General features: G+C 38.8%; 1 protein-coding gene across 10 annotated transcripts in view; it reads left to right on the top strand.

Moving 5' to 3' along the window:
* Positions 1-15027, top strand: part of USP49 (ubiquitin specific peptidase 49) — an 87384-nt gene that overhangs the window by 10609 nt on the left and 61748 nt on the right. For 7 of the 10 annotated variants that reach the window (XM_058733912.1, XM_058733909.1, XM_058733908.1 and 4 more), the window contains exon 2: positions 164-245. The exons of 1 other annotated variant lie outside the window; for it this stretch is intronic. The gene's annotated coding sequence lies outside the window, so the exon portion shown is untranslated. Of the gene's footprint in view, positions 1-163; positions 246-6976; positions 7087-11971; positions 12018-15027 lie in introns of all 10 variants that reach the window. 2 more of the 10 variants (XM_058733911.1, XM_058733910.1) reach the window with 2 other exon arrangements.

The following is a 15027-nucleotide window of genomic DNA, read 5'->3' as shown; positions in this document are numbered from 1 at the left end:
ATAAATGTAAGCTTTATTTTCATTTGTTTATCAAGTAAATTCTACTCAACTGAACTTTATTTTGGTTATAATCTTATTTGTTAAGCAAAAAACGTTTAAGTTATATGTTTGGATTTGAATGAAGAGGTTGTACGTACTTAAATGTTTTTCTGATTAATCGTAGATTCTTTGGATGGGAAGAGACCTTGAAAGGACCTCTAGTTTATCCTGCAACTTCAGTCAATATCCCACTTAAATCATCCCAGGTAGATAAACATTTATGCTATTTTCATAAATCTTCAGAGATAATGTGGCAACCTCTGTAGCTAATCTTTTCCAGTATTTAATTATTTTCTCTATTAGGACAATCTGCCTTCTAGCTAGCATGCACCTAATGCTGTAATTTTGTTTGTTCTCTGTTGCCTCATTCTCAATTGAGTAAAAATATTTGCTTATTATAATATTAAGTAGACTCTAGTTCTTCATAAACTTAATAATAGTAGTTGCCCATGTATATACTTTTATGCCAGCCACCAATGTAAGCTCTTTGCAGACTGTAACTCATTTACTACTCGTAGCAATCCTGTGAGGTTGGCACTATCACTGTTCCTGTTTTACATGTGATGAAATAAAGACTCCTTCAGATTAAAGGACTTTTAATCATTTAATAAAACCTCAAGGTTACACTCCGACATTTCATTTCATTTCTTTCTTTCTTTCTTCCTCCCTTTCTTTCTTTCTTTCTTTCTTTCTTTCTTTCTTTTTTCTTTCTTTGTAGAATTCTACCAAGTGGTGGGCATAAGATTTGAACCTTGGCATTTTGCAGGCAGTCTGTGCTCTGGTATTACCTCTACTTGACTGTTGTGAGGTGATTCGTCAGCATGCTCTTCTCCAGATTAAACAGTGTTAGTTTATTTTATCCCTTAACCTGTTTTGTTTGCCAATCCTTAAATTATCCCTGTGGTTCTGTTATTAACCTTTCTTCAGTAGCTTTCTAGGTGGGGAAACTGGGACAAACACCAGAAGGGCTATGTCTAATGCAAAGATTACATCTGGGTTCTTACATGCCCTTGTGTTTTCATTAAAAAGTTGCATTCATAAGACAACCCAAAACCAATAAAATGCCTGACTGCACTGCAGATAAATGGTTAGCTATCTACCTTTTTCACATAAAAAAAGGACTTGTTATAAACCATACGGGTTTGCAGTTGAGGGATTGTTGCCCACTGAGGAAAAGCGGAACTCCAATTTTAGTGCAGATATCCATAAGCAAAATATGTTCAGACTCTGGTTTTTCACTGTCTTCTCTTTATGCGTGTCTGTGTAAGTAATATACTATGTATATTTATGTATGCTTTAATTTGGTTAAACAAATTGGACCACTCTTTTTTTTATTAAGACTTTTTTTTTTTTTTTTTTTTTTTACTTTTGAGAGAGAGAGAGAGCGAGTGAGCGAGCAAGCACGACTCGGGGAACGGCAGAGAGAGAGGGAGAGACAGAATCCAAAGCAGGCTCCAGGCTCTGAGATGTCAGTCCAGAGCCTGATGGCGGGGCTCGAACCCATGAACCGTGAGATCATGATCTGAGCTTAAGTCCGATGTTTAGCTGCCTGAGCCACCCAGGTACCCCAGGACTTCGTTTGTTTAGAGCAGCTTTAGGTTCTTAGCAAAATTGAGAGGAAGGTGCAGAGGTTTCCTATATACCACCATCCCCACACATGCAGAGCCTCCCCCATTATCAGCATTCCTCACCAGAGTGGTTTGTTTGTTATAGTTGATCCACTTATTTTTTAAAATAACTGATAATTAGTGTTTACTAAGTGCCCAGCATGAGCTAAGTATGTGAATTGTTTGAAACTCTCAACAGCCCTGTGAGAGAGCTTCTGTTGTTAATACTCTTTGTCTGTGTGTGTGGCTTGTGATAATTTGTACAATGTTTCAAGCTTATGGAAAAGTTGCAAAGATGCCACAAGGAACTTCTCTATACACTTACTCACATTTACCAATTGTTTACATTTTGCTCCATTTGCTTTATCATTTTCTTTCACTGGAGTATCTTTCAAGCAAATTTGAAAAAAAAAAAGTGGATAGGAAGGCCTTAATTTTCAAAAGAAAAGGGAAGAATCTGAATGTATCAGCAAGTTAGTATGTTTGATTTTAGTTAATCTTCTGAGGCGAAGGAGTCTCAAGGTTGGATTGAGAGTGGATTTGGGGGGTTTATGGTTTATTTTCTTCAGTGTGTCTTGAAAAACATTCTTTTACCTGTGAACAACAAGTGTATAGGCCCCTCCCTCATCAGCAAAAACCATGTCTTGGTGTACATCTCTGTTGGGGACCTTCTTAGTACCTGGCATGTTGTGTTCACACACAAGGGCATCCTCAGGATGTGATAGCTTTTAATGATGTATGGGTGATTATTATGTGAAGACAGGAGCCATCATCACCATGACTGGAACATATTTAGGTGAAATACGTATACTGAAGATCTTTACGTAGCATCAAGGAGCTGGAAGAAATCTAAGTGCAAAATGCACTTCCTTAAGAACATTGGTTACAATTAATACAGATAGATGTGCCTCATGGTAGAGGGATGAATATAAATATCTTAACATACTATTACCTTCACCCAAAATAAACTCAAATTTTGGTAGTCATTTCAGTTGTCATCGTATAAGGAGATTTAACTGACCCCATCCCTGCTAGTATCTTCCAGCTCATCCTCAATTGTTATTAAAATGGTAGCCAGTCCATTTCATAAAAGCATGAGCTGCAAAATGAGGCCTGTTCAATTTCAGTGAAGGGACTATTAGCTGTATTCTGATGTGTGTAGAATACATACCACCCCCACCCCCACCCCCAACTCTTTAAATGATCATCAAAGCTATGAGATATAGCTCCTTATTAAAGCTGATTGTAATAATTAGAAACACTTAGCTTTCATAAGGATGAGAAAATTACAAATTATTTGGAAAGCATTCTTTCCAGTCATACATTATTGTTTCTGAGACATGGGCAGTTTTTAAAGACTATAATACTGTTTCTTTGCCATTTACATGTTAATAGAAGTCTGAAAAGTAAGGCACTCTTCTGAAATTTTCAGGGTTGTTTTTATTATATGTCAGGCTGTAAACAGCATCCTGTGACAGGTATTTTCTCTCTTTGTCTTCTATTGAGCTAATTAGTAATTTACACTCTAGGAGCATCTCTTCCAGCCTCACTGTGTGAAAATGCCTGCTACTGTGTGCCTTCCGTGCAGCCTGGGCTGGCAAATGATTTGGGGGCAGATGTTGGTTACCACATCAGAAGGATCAAGGATAAAATGTATTTTTATCTTATGTTTTTATAAATGTACAGGGTTTTGTATATGCACTGCGACAGTCTCACTGGCCACTCCGCCCCCATTCAAAGAGGAATGTTATAACCTCCTGTAATCCAGAGCTACTATCCTTGATTCAGTTTTGGATTGTGGTCTGTTCTGTCCCCCACCCCCACCCCAACATTGTGGGATTTGGGAAGGATTAGCAGGACAGCCTGGCAGAGTTCAGAGCCCAGGAAGCTAGTCTTCATTCCTCCCTCCCATTGTCAGAATACAGAGCGTCTTGTTGCCTTTAGAACCCAGCAGTGCTTCTCTCATTGGGCAAGTTGGGTGAGGGGTGGGAGCGCAGCTCTTTTGTTAGTGAGTTGGGGAGATGCTTTCATATGATACTTGTATTCCTCCAAGGGAAGGATAGGTCCTACCTCTGTGTCAGCTTTTCAAAATGTAGCCATGAGTGACCAAAAGCTAATTTATAGCCTGGCTTGAGCACTTTGTCACACTGGTGTTCTGCTCTTTCCTGCCCCCTGCTCTATCTCTTTCTGCCAGTCTCTGACAGAGAGGAAAGAGGATGTGTAGTATCTGTCGTGTGCTCGTGGGTCCGGGCCATGTGGACATAGTAAAGTAGCAAGAGTTTTTGACTTTGAAATAAAGTCTTAAGTATCAGTTTGTTCTATGAAGAATATAAATTTTATTTTATTATTAAAAAAAATTTTTTTTTTTACATTTATTCATTTTTGAGAGATAGAGACAGAGCGTGAGCAGGGAAGGGGCAGAGAGAGGGAGACATGGAATCCAAAGCAGTCTCCAGGCTCCGAGCTGTCAGCACAGAGCCCGGCGCGGGGCTTGAACTCACGAACTGCGAGATCATGACCTGAGCTGAAGTCGGATGCTCAACCGACTGAGCCACCCAGGCACCCCACGAATATAAATTTTAATTGAGAATTAAAGAAACAGTAGCGAGGGGTTTACTGATACATCAGTTTTGAGCCAAAACCTTTCTAGAATGCTAGATAATTTGTGATACTTAGTTTTGCAATTATAGATACTAATTTATCAGGATAATAAGGTCTAAGTCCCTGTTAGAGCTAATTAGAGTCTCTCTGACAAAAATTGTTTCCTGGAGGTGGCCACAAAGAAAATTAGGTAAGAAAATGTGTGAATAGCTCACTTCGGCCATCATTGCTAATAGCATTATAATCATAGACATCTAGCCCTTGACAGTGAATCGGCATTCATGAACAGAAGACATCACATTTATGTAAGCATTTATAGAGTATTTGGGAGCTTCATTAGTGTTTTGTTTTCATAATCTAGAATGTTTAGAATATCCCTATGGATGGGCCATTGCTAACATCTACTTCTCTTACTCTCCTCTTTCTGTGTTCTAATACAATTACAAATATTAGTTGTCTTAATTATATTGGATGTTCATGGCTAGACACTAATTATACTCTTGTGCTTTAACCTCTAAAAGAGGTCGAAGGTCAGATTGATAAGCAACATTTCATACAAAACAAAATATCATTGAAGTAGGCATCACACACAGGAGTGTCATGAGTAAGTAAAGATGACAAAGTGAGTACCTGACTGTGGAATTAAATATACCCTTAAAAAAAACAACATTTCTGAATATATGGCATAGCTTGAAGAAATGATAACTGTATTTCAAGTGAAAGGTAAGTGTGCTTTAATGGAGAGATCAAACTCATTTGTGATTGGCATCATTGTCTGTTCCACGCTTAAGGCCCAGATTGGTCAAATATTACCAGTCTCCCCAGTTCCTCTGTTAATGTGCTTCTTGAATTGTTTTTCTCCATAGTTAGTTCAGCTTAGCCTACAACTAATAATAAATTCAAAATCTATTTAAGCTGTAAGTTCAGTAATCCTAATCATTTAAATAAATATAAAATAAAACATATAATTGCCACTTTTTACCTATCAGATTGGAAGGTTATGGTAGCCAGTAGTGGATAAGGATGTGGGGAATTTGGGGGGTGCCTGAGTGGCTCAGTCGGTTAAACATCCGACTCTTGATTTTGGCTTAGGTCATGATCTCATGGTTGGTGAGATTGAGCTCTGTGTCGGGCTCTGTGCTGACAGTGTGGAGCCTCTTGGGATTCTCCCTCTCCCTCTCTCTCTGCCCCTCCTCACGTGCTCTCTTTCTCTCAAAATAAAGAAATAAACTTAAAAAAAAAAAAAGGATGTGGAGAAGTTGGAACTCTTACACACTGTTGATGGGAATGTAAGTTTCCTTGGAGGTAAATCTGACAAGTCTATTGGAATTTAAAATGTGCTTACCCTGTGACCCAGCAATTCCACTTCTAGAAATTTGTCCTGTGGATATATTCATACACTTGCATGAAAAATATGAATACAAAGTTTTTCTTTATAGCATTGTTTGTTATAGCAAAAAAAAAAAAAAAAAAAAAAAGACATGTGATGGTTCCACACAATGGAATACCATTAAGCTGTTAGGAATGCAGTGGATCTCTGTTTGCTAATTTAGAAAGACATCCACTATTAGATATTATTTTCTTTTATTTATTTATTTTAAATACACTTAGAAGCTCTTATTTATGTATGTATGTGATCTCTATACCCAGCATGGGGCTTAAACTCATGACCCTGACTGAGATCAAGAGTTGCGTGTCTACCAACTGAGCCAGAAAGGTGTCCCTGTTATATTTATATTTATATTTATATTTATATTTTTACTTTTTAAATTATGTGTGTGTGTGTGTATTTAAAATATTTATTTATTTATTTTGAGAGAGAGAGTGAATAGGTGAGAGAAGCAGAGAGACAGAATCCCAAGCAGGCTCTGTGCTGTCAGTGCAGGGCCCGACATGGGGCTCAATCTCAGGAACTGCGGGATCATGACCTGAGCAGAAATCAAGACTTGGACACTTTGACTTAGCCACACAGGCGCCCCTTATTTTTTTAATGTTTATTTATTTATTTTGAGGGCATTTTGTTAATTGTTTTCTGTAGGTCTTAAAGCTTTTTTGTCCTTCATTTCTCTTCCATCTGTTTTGTTGATTTTTGTATTGGTATGTTTTATTCCTTTCTCATTTCCTTAACTCGCTTAATTTTCCTAACTTTGCTTAACTGACTGAGCCACCTAGGCACCCCTAAACTGTATTTTTTAAAAAGTCATGTTACAGGACAGTATGTGTAGAATATTTCTATTTTCGTAAACTGTAAGGACTGTTATTGAGGTATTCCCTTTTTTCAGAGAAGGTATTCACTTTTTACTCTATATGCTTCTATAATGTTTACTTTCAATAAGCATGTGAGGAAGGGGTTAACTGAGAACATCTTCATTTGGGAATTTTCTGTAGTAGTAAGGGAGGAGAAGGAAGCTGGGCAGAGAAAAGAACCACTCCATTCATATGAGATATATCAGTCAAGTTTTTGAGTCAGAACTGAGGCCTGGATTGGCAGAAAGGGAGACATAATGGAATTGAGACCATTTTGTGGAGGTTTTAAAGGCAATGATAAAGAGCCTGCATTTGATGTGAAAAATGATCTACAAAATGGAAATGATAATGGTACCTCGTCCATTGGCAGTGACTGACACACAGTAAGTGTTTATTGTTCGCTACTATTATTGAATAAAAATGCATTATCTTTTGTAAGCCTGAATAAATTAATGTGTGGTCTTTTATTATGTGTGCTGAAGATTCTGCTGACCCCTCTGACAGACCGCGTAGCTTGTGTGTTTTTCCAGTGGTGCCGATGGTTGGCTCAACCATCAGCGTTCTTCACCGTTCATCCTCCCACCTACCAACTGTTAGTATCAGATACTGAAGGGCTACAATTTTACCTATTTATTTACTTTAATGTTTACTTATTTTGAGAGAGAGACAGAGAGGGAGGGTCAGGGAGAGAAGGAGAGAGAGAATCCCAAGCAGGTTCCATGCTAACTGTGAGATCATGACCTGAGCTGAAATCATGAGTCAGACGCTCAACCAACTGAGCCACTCAGGCGCCCCCTGACAGTTCACAATTTTAGAGCTTTAGACATAGGATGCCCTCCAAGTTGCTTTTGGTTTTGTGTGTACCAGTGTTATCTTGTATACTAGTTAACATTTGGGGATTGGAAAAAAAAGAGGGGAACAGGTAATTTGGGTGGAAAACATCTTTTCTATGCTCATGGGATTTGGACTAGATAATGTCACTTTGCACTGAATGTGTTCATCAGTTTTTGTTAGCAGCACAGTGTAAATGAGCATATTAGCTACAACACCTACATTGGCAGCCAGCAGTCTGCTTGTGAATTCTTTTAGAAAACAGAAATCTGGCAAGAAGTGTTCCTGAGCAGTTGAAATATCTTTGGGAAAATTACGTAGAACAAATAAAGTAGAAAAAAATTCTCCTCCAAAAAAAATTGTTTCACCACTGAAAGCCATGAGAAAAGATGTTTTACTTGTGGATTGAGATGTGACAGTGTAATTTGGTAGGACTTCAGAGTTCATTCTGTATTTCAACCTTTCATATAAGTTTGTCATTTAAAGAGTTTGAAGGTATATTCATATTTCATGAAAAACATTTACAAAACTATTTTAAGAACGATGAATTTCTCACTTTATAGTATACATATTCTAATGTAAATTCTTTTTCCTTTCCACTTCCAGTTAAAATGTATCTTAAAGCATATGTCTTTTTGAGGTTTTAAGATAAAAACCTTCAGCAGAAATAACAAGAAAAGTTTATATTTGAACACAGTACTTGGCACTTAAGACGTGTTCAGTAAATTTTCATTAAATAAATTAATGTGGGGCTTCTGGGTGGCTCAGTAGGTTGAGCGTCTGACTTCGGCTCAGGTCATGATCTCACAGCTCGTGAGTTCGAGCCCCGTGTTGGGCTCTGTGCTGACAGCTCAGAGCCTGGAGCCTGCTTCGGATTCTGTGTCTTCCTCTCTCTCTGCCCCTAACCCACTCGCATTCTGTCTCTGTCTCTGTCTCTCTCAAAAATAAATAAACATTAAAAAAAAATTGTTTAAATAAATTAATGTGTGCATGAATGAAAAATATCTTGAATCTGAACTTCATTCCCTATGATTTGGGCACAGTCTAGCATTGGTGTATAAAGCCCTTTTGTTCAGCCCCCATTTCCATGCCTATTTTCCTCTCCCACCCCACAAGCACCCTCTCTAATGTGTTTGATGTATGTCCTTGATTCTATATGCATCTTTCTAAAATGCTTAGTGATTTAAAAAAAAAAAAAAAAACATTAAAAAAATGGGGCACCTGGGTGGCTCAGTCAGCTAAGCATACGACTTTGGTTCAGGTCATGATCTCCTGGTTTGTGAGTTCAGGCCCCGTGTCGGGCTCTGTGCTGACAGCTCAGAGCCTGGAGCTTGCTTCGGATTCTGTGTCTCCCTCTGTCTCTGCCCCTCCCCCACACTCATGCTGTCTCTCATAAATAAATAAATTTAAAAAAAATTTTTTTAAATGCTTAGTGATTTGGGGCGGGGGTGGGTGCTTATCATTCATTCTAAAATTTTTCACCATACTTCACTGTTGCAGAATTTGGCTATAGAATTCTCCCTGTAAAAATGCTTTAGCTCTGGGGTGCCTGGCTGGTTCAGTTGGTGGAGCATGCGGCTTTTGATCTCGGGGTTCTGAGTTCAAGCCCCATGTTGGGTGTAGAGATTACTTAAAAATAAAATCTTTGGGAGCAAGCTGGGTGGCTCAGTCAGTTAAGCATCCGACGCTTGGTTTCAGCTCAGGTCATGATCTCACAGTTTGTGGGTTTGAACCCTGCATTGGGCTCTGTGCTGGCAGTATAGACTGCCTGGGGTTCTCTCCTCTCTTCTCTCTGCCCCTTCTCCACTTGTTCTCTCTCTCTCTCTCTCTCTCTCTCTCTCACTCAAAATAAATAAACTTAAAAAAAAAAAAACCCCAAAATCTTTAAAGAACTATGTTATAGCTCTTACTCTGGTTTCACTCTTCTCACTCAGCCCTGTTTTAAGATCTGGGAATGTTTTTGGATGTACACTTAGCTAATTGCTCCAACCTGCAGCATGCTGTTCCATGGTGCGCATCCATTCCCATAGTGATGGATGCCTAGGCTACTGTAAACAGTGCTGCTAACAGCAGTCTTGTTTGTGTTCATTATGGGCACGTGGAGAATGTGTTTGGGATACAAACTCAGGAGTGGCATTGTAGCGTAGGTACTGACAGGCTGCTGAGTGGTAGATCAGCGTGTACCCCTCACAGGCCTTGCATTCTCCACCTCCCAACACTTGCTATTGTCCACGGTTGGAATTTTTGCTATATAATTATGTCTTATTTTAATTTATATTTTCTACTTACTAGTGAGTTTGAACATTTCTTCATATTTTAGTTAGCTGTTTCCCTTCTGTGAAAGAAGCATGAAAGGATAAATGTAATAAAATTTTTAAAAACTTTTTATTGAAGTATAATTGACATATAACATTATGTTAGTTTCAGGTGTATAACATGATTTGCTATTTGTACATACTGTGAAATGCTCACCTACAGTAAGTCTAGTTGACATCACCATACATTGTTACAATTTTTTTTTTTTTTCTTGCAGTGCAGGCTTTTTCCTAATGTCTTGCTAATTTGCTTTGAGAATAGATCTGGACATAGTATTTTATTATTATTTTAAAGCTGGAGGAGCTCTTGGTTATGCATTATATTTTATAAGCTATTATGTGTTTTCTCAAACTTCAAAAAGAACATCATACTTTATGCAGAAGCTTAAAGTATTGTTTTCTTCTTGATTCCAAGAGACTGAAACGAAGGTGGTTTTTTTATGCATTCAACTTGAAGGCTGTACAGTATGCTACAGTTAAGCCAGCTTGCAAATTCATCTCTTCCATTGTCTTCATTTATGCCAAAAGAAGAGCAAGTGTTTTTACCAGAGTAGATTGGGTGGGAGAGTGCTTCCTTGCAGTAGTTTAAAAAGATCTCCCTGGCCACAAATCAGTAGACTATCAAAGAATCTTAGATCCAGCTATTTTCCATGTGCGCAGCCTCCCTAGATGTCAGAAAACTGAGTAAATAGTGGGCAGCACCCTCTCTACTTGCCTGTTTATTGAAGAGCCCAATACTTGATTATAAGTATGATCTTAACATCCATGAGATAGAAGTAGATAGTATTAAATACGATGAACAAATACTATTTTAGGTGCATTTGCTATGAGAGGGCAATAGAAAATCTAGATGTTTTCATTTTTGCAGTATTTGGGGATAGAGAAGAGCATATTTCCTGAGATGTCATTTCTTAGGGGCTTATACAGAAGGCTGGGCAACAGTCATTTCAGGTTTGCCAGTGAATCCCACTACTATTTGTTTCAGTCGTTAGGAAAGGATACACGACCCTGACACAAAACGTTGACTTGTTTCAACAAAGCTGCAGTATTTGCGTTTTCCTGAGGAAACAGTTGTCTCTTAAGTGTTTTTACTTCTTACCAAAATGTGATGTAGTCAAGTTATTCTGTTAACTTTGATTTAGCATCTGCTTGAGTGTGTGAAAAAGTAATCTTAATTTGTGAAGTGTTTGATGTAACCATAAACTATGAACTTTCCCCAACCATACCATCATATGTTTAAATTTTTCCTTTTTTTTTTTTTTTCTGGCTTTGTGATTATGACTTTTGAGTAAGTATCTGTCAGCCAAACATTGTTTCCTACTCATCATAGTTTTCAAGCAAAGCCACACTCTCTGCTAAGGTGTAGTGTTTTTCAAATAACTTGATTTTGCTCTGCCTTGAAAATTACGTTTTTTTTCTTTATCATTTTCTTTTTCCCTCGGAAATCTTGCTTGGGAAATCATGTTTTTTTAGATGTGATTTTAAAACATTCTCTTTGGGGCGCCTGGGTGGCTCAGTTGGTTGAGCATCCGACTTCGGCTCAGGTCATGATCTCACAGCTCATGAGTTCGAGCCCCATGTCGGGCTCTGTGCTGACAGCTCAGAGCCTGGAGCCTGCTTTGGATTCTGTGTCTCCCTCTCTCTCTGCCCCTAACCCACTCGCATTCTGTCTCTGTCTCTCTCAAAAATAAAATATTATAAAAAAAAAACATCAAAAATAAACATTATAAAAAAAATTTTAAACATTCTCTTTAACCTTTTGAAGAATCTTTTAAAATTTAATATTTATCAATGCTAAGCTGTGTGCAACATAAAAAGTACCCTGCCTGCTTTTCCTCTCCCCAACATTTGACCTCTGCAGGGACCCCCATTGTCTGTTCTTCCAGCTGTTTCTTCTGGCATTTAATGCCAAGCTTTTAGGCAGTAGACTCATGCTGCTATTTTTTTAGTCTGTATAGCTCGTTCTCTAGACCTGCGCAGCTATCATCCTTGGATCTACCTTTCTACATAACAGTTATTTCCTCCCTATGTTGGGACTCCCTGCTTCCTGGATGCCACATCTTTCCCCTTCGGTGTTTATACTTAAGCAATTCTTCCAGAAGGTTCCTAAGAAAAAGGTGCATAGGATGTAGATTTGAGAATCTGCATGTATGAAAATGTCTTCTTTTTCTTTCATACTTGATTTATAGTTTACCTGGGTGTAGAGTATAGAATAATTTTCTGAGTTTAACAGGAATTGTTCTATTGATTTTTAGCTTCTGTTGTTGCTAACGAAAAGTCTGATGATGTTCTGACTCTTTTTTTTTTTTTTTTCTTTCCCCTTGGTTGGAGGTGGTTTAGGAGCTGATCTTTGTCTCTGATGTTCTGAAATTTTATGGTAATCTGCCTTACTGTGAGCCTTGTTTTATCTGTTGTATAGGGCACACTGGGGGCCTATTCAGTCTGGAAACATGCATTTTTCAGTTCTGGGAGATTTACTTGAATTCTTTAATTCTAACCAGCCTCCACCTTCTCTCCCCCGACCCCTTTTTTAAAGTTTTTATTTATTTACTTTGAGAGAGAGAGTGCATGTGAGCAGGTGAGCATGTGAGCAGGGGAGGAGTAGAGAGAGAGGCAGAGAGAGAATCCCAAGCAGGCTCTGCACTGTCAGCATGGAGCCAGATGTGGGGCTCAAACCCATAACCCTGCGATCATGACCTGAGCTGAAACCAAGAGTTAGACACTTAACCAACCGAGCCACCCAGGTGCCCCTCCCTCTTCTCTCCCTTGTCCCTGGTTTTCCTCTTCTTTCCCTCTTGTATTCTTATTCTTTGTGTTTGGAATGTATGGACTGATGGGTCCTTTAATTTGCCCATTTTTTCTATATTTCATCTTTTTTGTCTCTGTGCTGTGCTTTCTGGAAGATGTCTTGAACTTCATCTTCAGACACTTTTAATTAGGTTTCTGCTATCATATTTTTAAGTTTCAAGTTTTTTTCTCTGAATGTTGCCCCCCCCCCCTTTTTTTAAGGTTTTACTTTTATGTAATCTCTATACCCAGCATGGGGCTTGAACTCAGAACCCTGAGATCAAGAGTCGAATGCTCTACCAACTGAGCCAGCTAGGCGCCCCTTGGCATATTGCTTTTTTTTTTTTTTTTTTTTTTTTTAGTTTATTTATTGTGAGAGAGACGGAGACAGTGCGAGTGAGGGAGGGGTAGAAAGAGAGGTAGAGAGAATCCCAAGCCAGCTCCGTGTGCCAGCTGTGGAGCCCAACAGCTTGATCCCACGAACCATGAGATCATGACATGAACCAAAGCCAAGAGTCTGTCGCAACTGAGCCACCCAGGCACACCTGAATGTTGCGTTTTAATAGTCTTCTATTTCTGTTTCATGGGATAGTTCTTCTCTCAGTATGTTAATTGTAATTACATTTTTTCCCTGCAGTTTCCTGTACCATCTGTTTCCTTAAAATACCTTTACTTGATCATTTATTTTAGTTTTTCATTTAGGGGATTTTCTTAAATGTATAGCCTTGGCTGTCTTACTCATGTTCCATAATGAGCCACTGAAAAACTGAAAGCTGGGTTTGACAGAGTGGGGGCTTCTGAAAGTTGGCTGGTGCTATTATTCATTATAAGATAGTTAGGATGGGGCGCCTGGGTGGCTCAGTCGGTTAAGCGTCCAATTTCGGCCCAGGTCATGATCTTGCGGTTTGTGAGTTTGAGCCCTGCATCGGGCTCTGTGTTGACAGCTCGGAACCTGGAGCCTGCTTCGGATTCTGTGTCTCCCCCTCTTTCTGCTCCTTCCCAGCTCATGCTCGCACTCTGTCTCTGTCAAAAATAAATAAGCTTAAAAAAAAAAAAAAGATAGTTAGGAGGTCACCTCTAGTAGTCAGTACTTGTAGGTGTTTTTCTGTGGGGCAAATTCATCTCCAGAGAGAATGCTCCCATCTTTGGCTTATCCCTGGTTGAAACATTTGGGGAGCTGAATGGAGAAAGAGCTGGGGATTACCTTTCAGGATATCTACTTTCCCATAATCTCCATCTTTTTAGACTGCTAGGCCTTCCCCCAGTTGTGTTTCAGTCCAGAGTCTCTCTAGTTTCCAGAATAGGCTTCCCATCTTCTGACCAATGGCTGCTTGGGGTTAGGGTGGGAATCTTGGGTTAGAACTTTCACCCTGTTCTTTTTCAGCCCTGTCTGCTGTCCCCACTTGCAGAGGTATTCTGAGCTTTTTGGTGTGTCCCAGCACAATTCAGTTTGCTCTGGGCTTCCCCTTAATGTGCTCTTAGGTTTTACATTCTATGCTAAGTCAAATAACCTACCCATCTGCTTTTCAGCTTCCAAAAACTTGTAGTGGTTTCCTCTCCTATTCTTTTTTCTTGTAGCTCTTGTTTTTACTGCTGTTCTAGTGGAGTTATGGAGAGGACAAAAGAGGTAAATGTGGGTGTTCAATGCATCGTGTTTTATCGAAAATCCAAACTTAGTTCTCTAATGCACTTTTTCAGTGCAAGACTTAGAATGGCTTGTTTAATTGTAAAATTTTGCTACAGTACAGAATTCTGGATAATGTAGATTCATTTTCTGTTTTGCTACCCTTATGGATGAATGCCTAACATGTAGCTTGCTAGAAGATAATGATATCTGAGTGGCTTTAGGAAGTTTACAGATAGAATAATAGAACGTTAGGTCATCAAGTAACTTAATGTTACTTTTACAGATGTGGAAACAGAGCCAGGGTGCAGAAGTGGCTTATTTATGTTTGCTCATCTATCTAGAACTGGAAGTGAGTCTCTTCTCCAGTTGTCTTTTCTTTACCAGTATGGCTCTGTTGTCTCTCATTAAAGTAGCTGGAAAGAGAAACCCTTTATCCATTGCTCATGGTACCCACATGTCCTGTTAATTTTATGTTCGCTTTAAGTTTGCAATCCTGAGTGTGGAGGAATTTTTTTTAAGTTTTTATTTATTTTGAGAGAGAGCAAGTGCACAGAAAAGCAGGTGAGGGGCAGAGAGAGAGAGAGAGAGAGAGAGAGGTAGAGAGAATCCCAAGCAGGCTCCATGCTGTTAGCATGGAGCCCAACATGGGTCTCCAGCTCACAAATCGTGAAATCATGACCTGAGCCAAAATCAAGAGTCAGACCTTAACCAACTGACTCATCTAGGTGCCCTGGGGGATTGTTTTTAAATGTTTTTCTATTAATTTGGGGGGTCCAGTTTTATTTTGGTGAACTTCAAAACTTAAGAAAATGAGTATTTACCATTTAAAGATGTTTCTGTTTTGAAGAATTTATATTAAACATTTAAAAAGGTTTCTTTTCTTTCTTCCTACTGTTCCATTCTCAGTGGGTTCCAAAAGTTCTTTGAGGGGCAATGTGGATATGTCTGTTAAAATTTGACAGTAATGTGGAAA

Source organism: Neofelis nebulosa, chromosome 6, assembly GCF_028018385.1.
Source record: "Neofelis nebulosa isolate mNeoNeb1 chromosome 6, mNeoNeb1.pri, whole genome shotgun sequence".
NCBI lineage: Eukaryota > Metazoa > Chordata > Mammalia > Carnivora > Felidae > Neofelis > Neofelis nebulosa.
The sequence above is the reverse complement of the archived record's forward strand: the minus strand, read 5'-3'. Positions and strand labels throughout refer to the sequence as shown.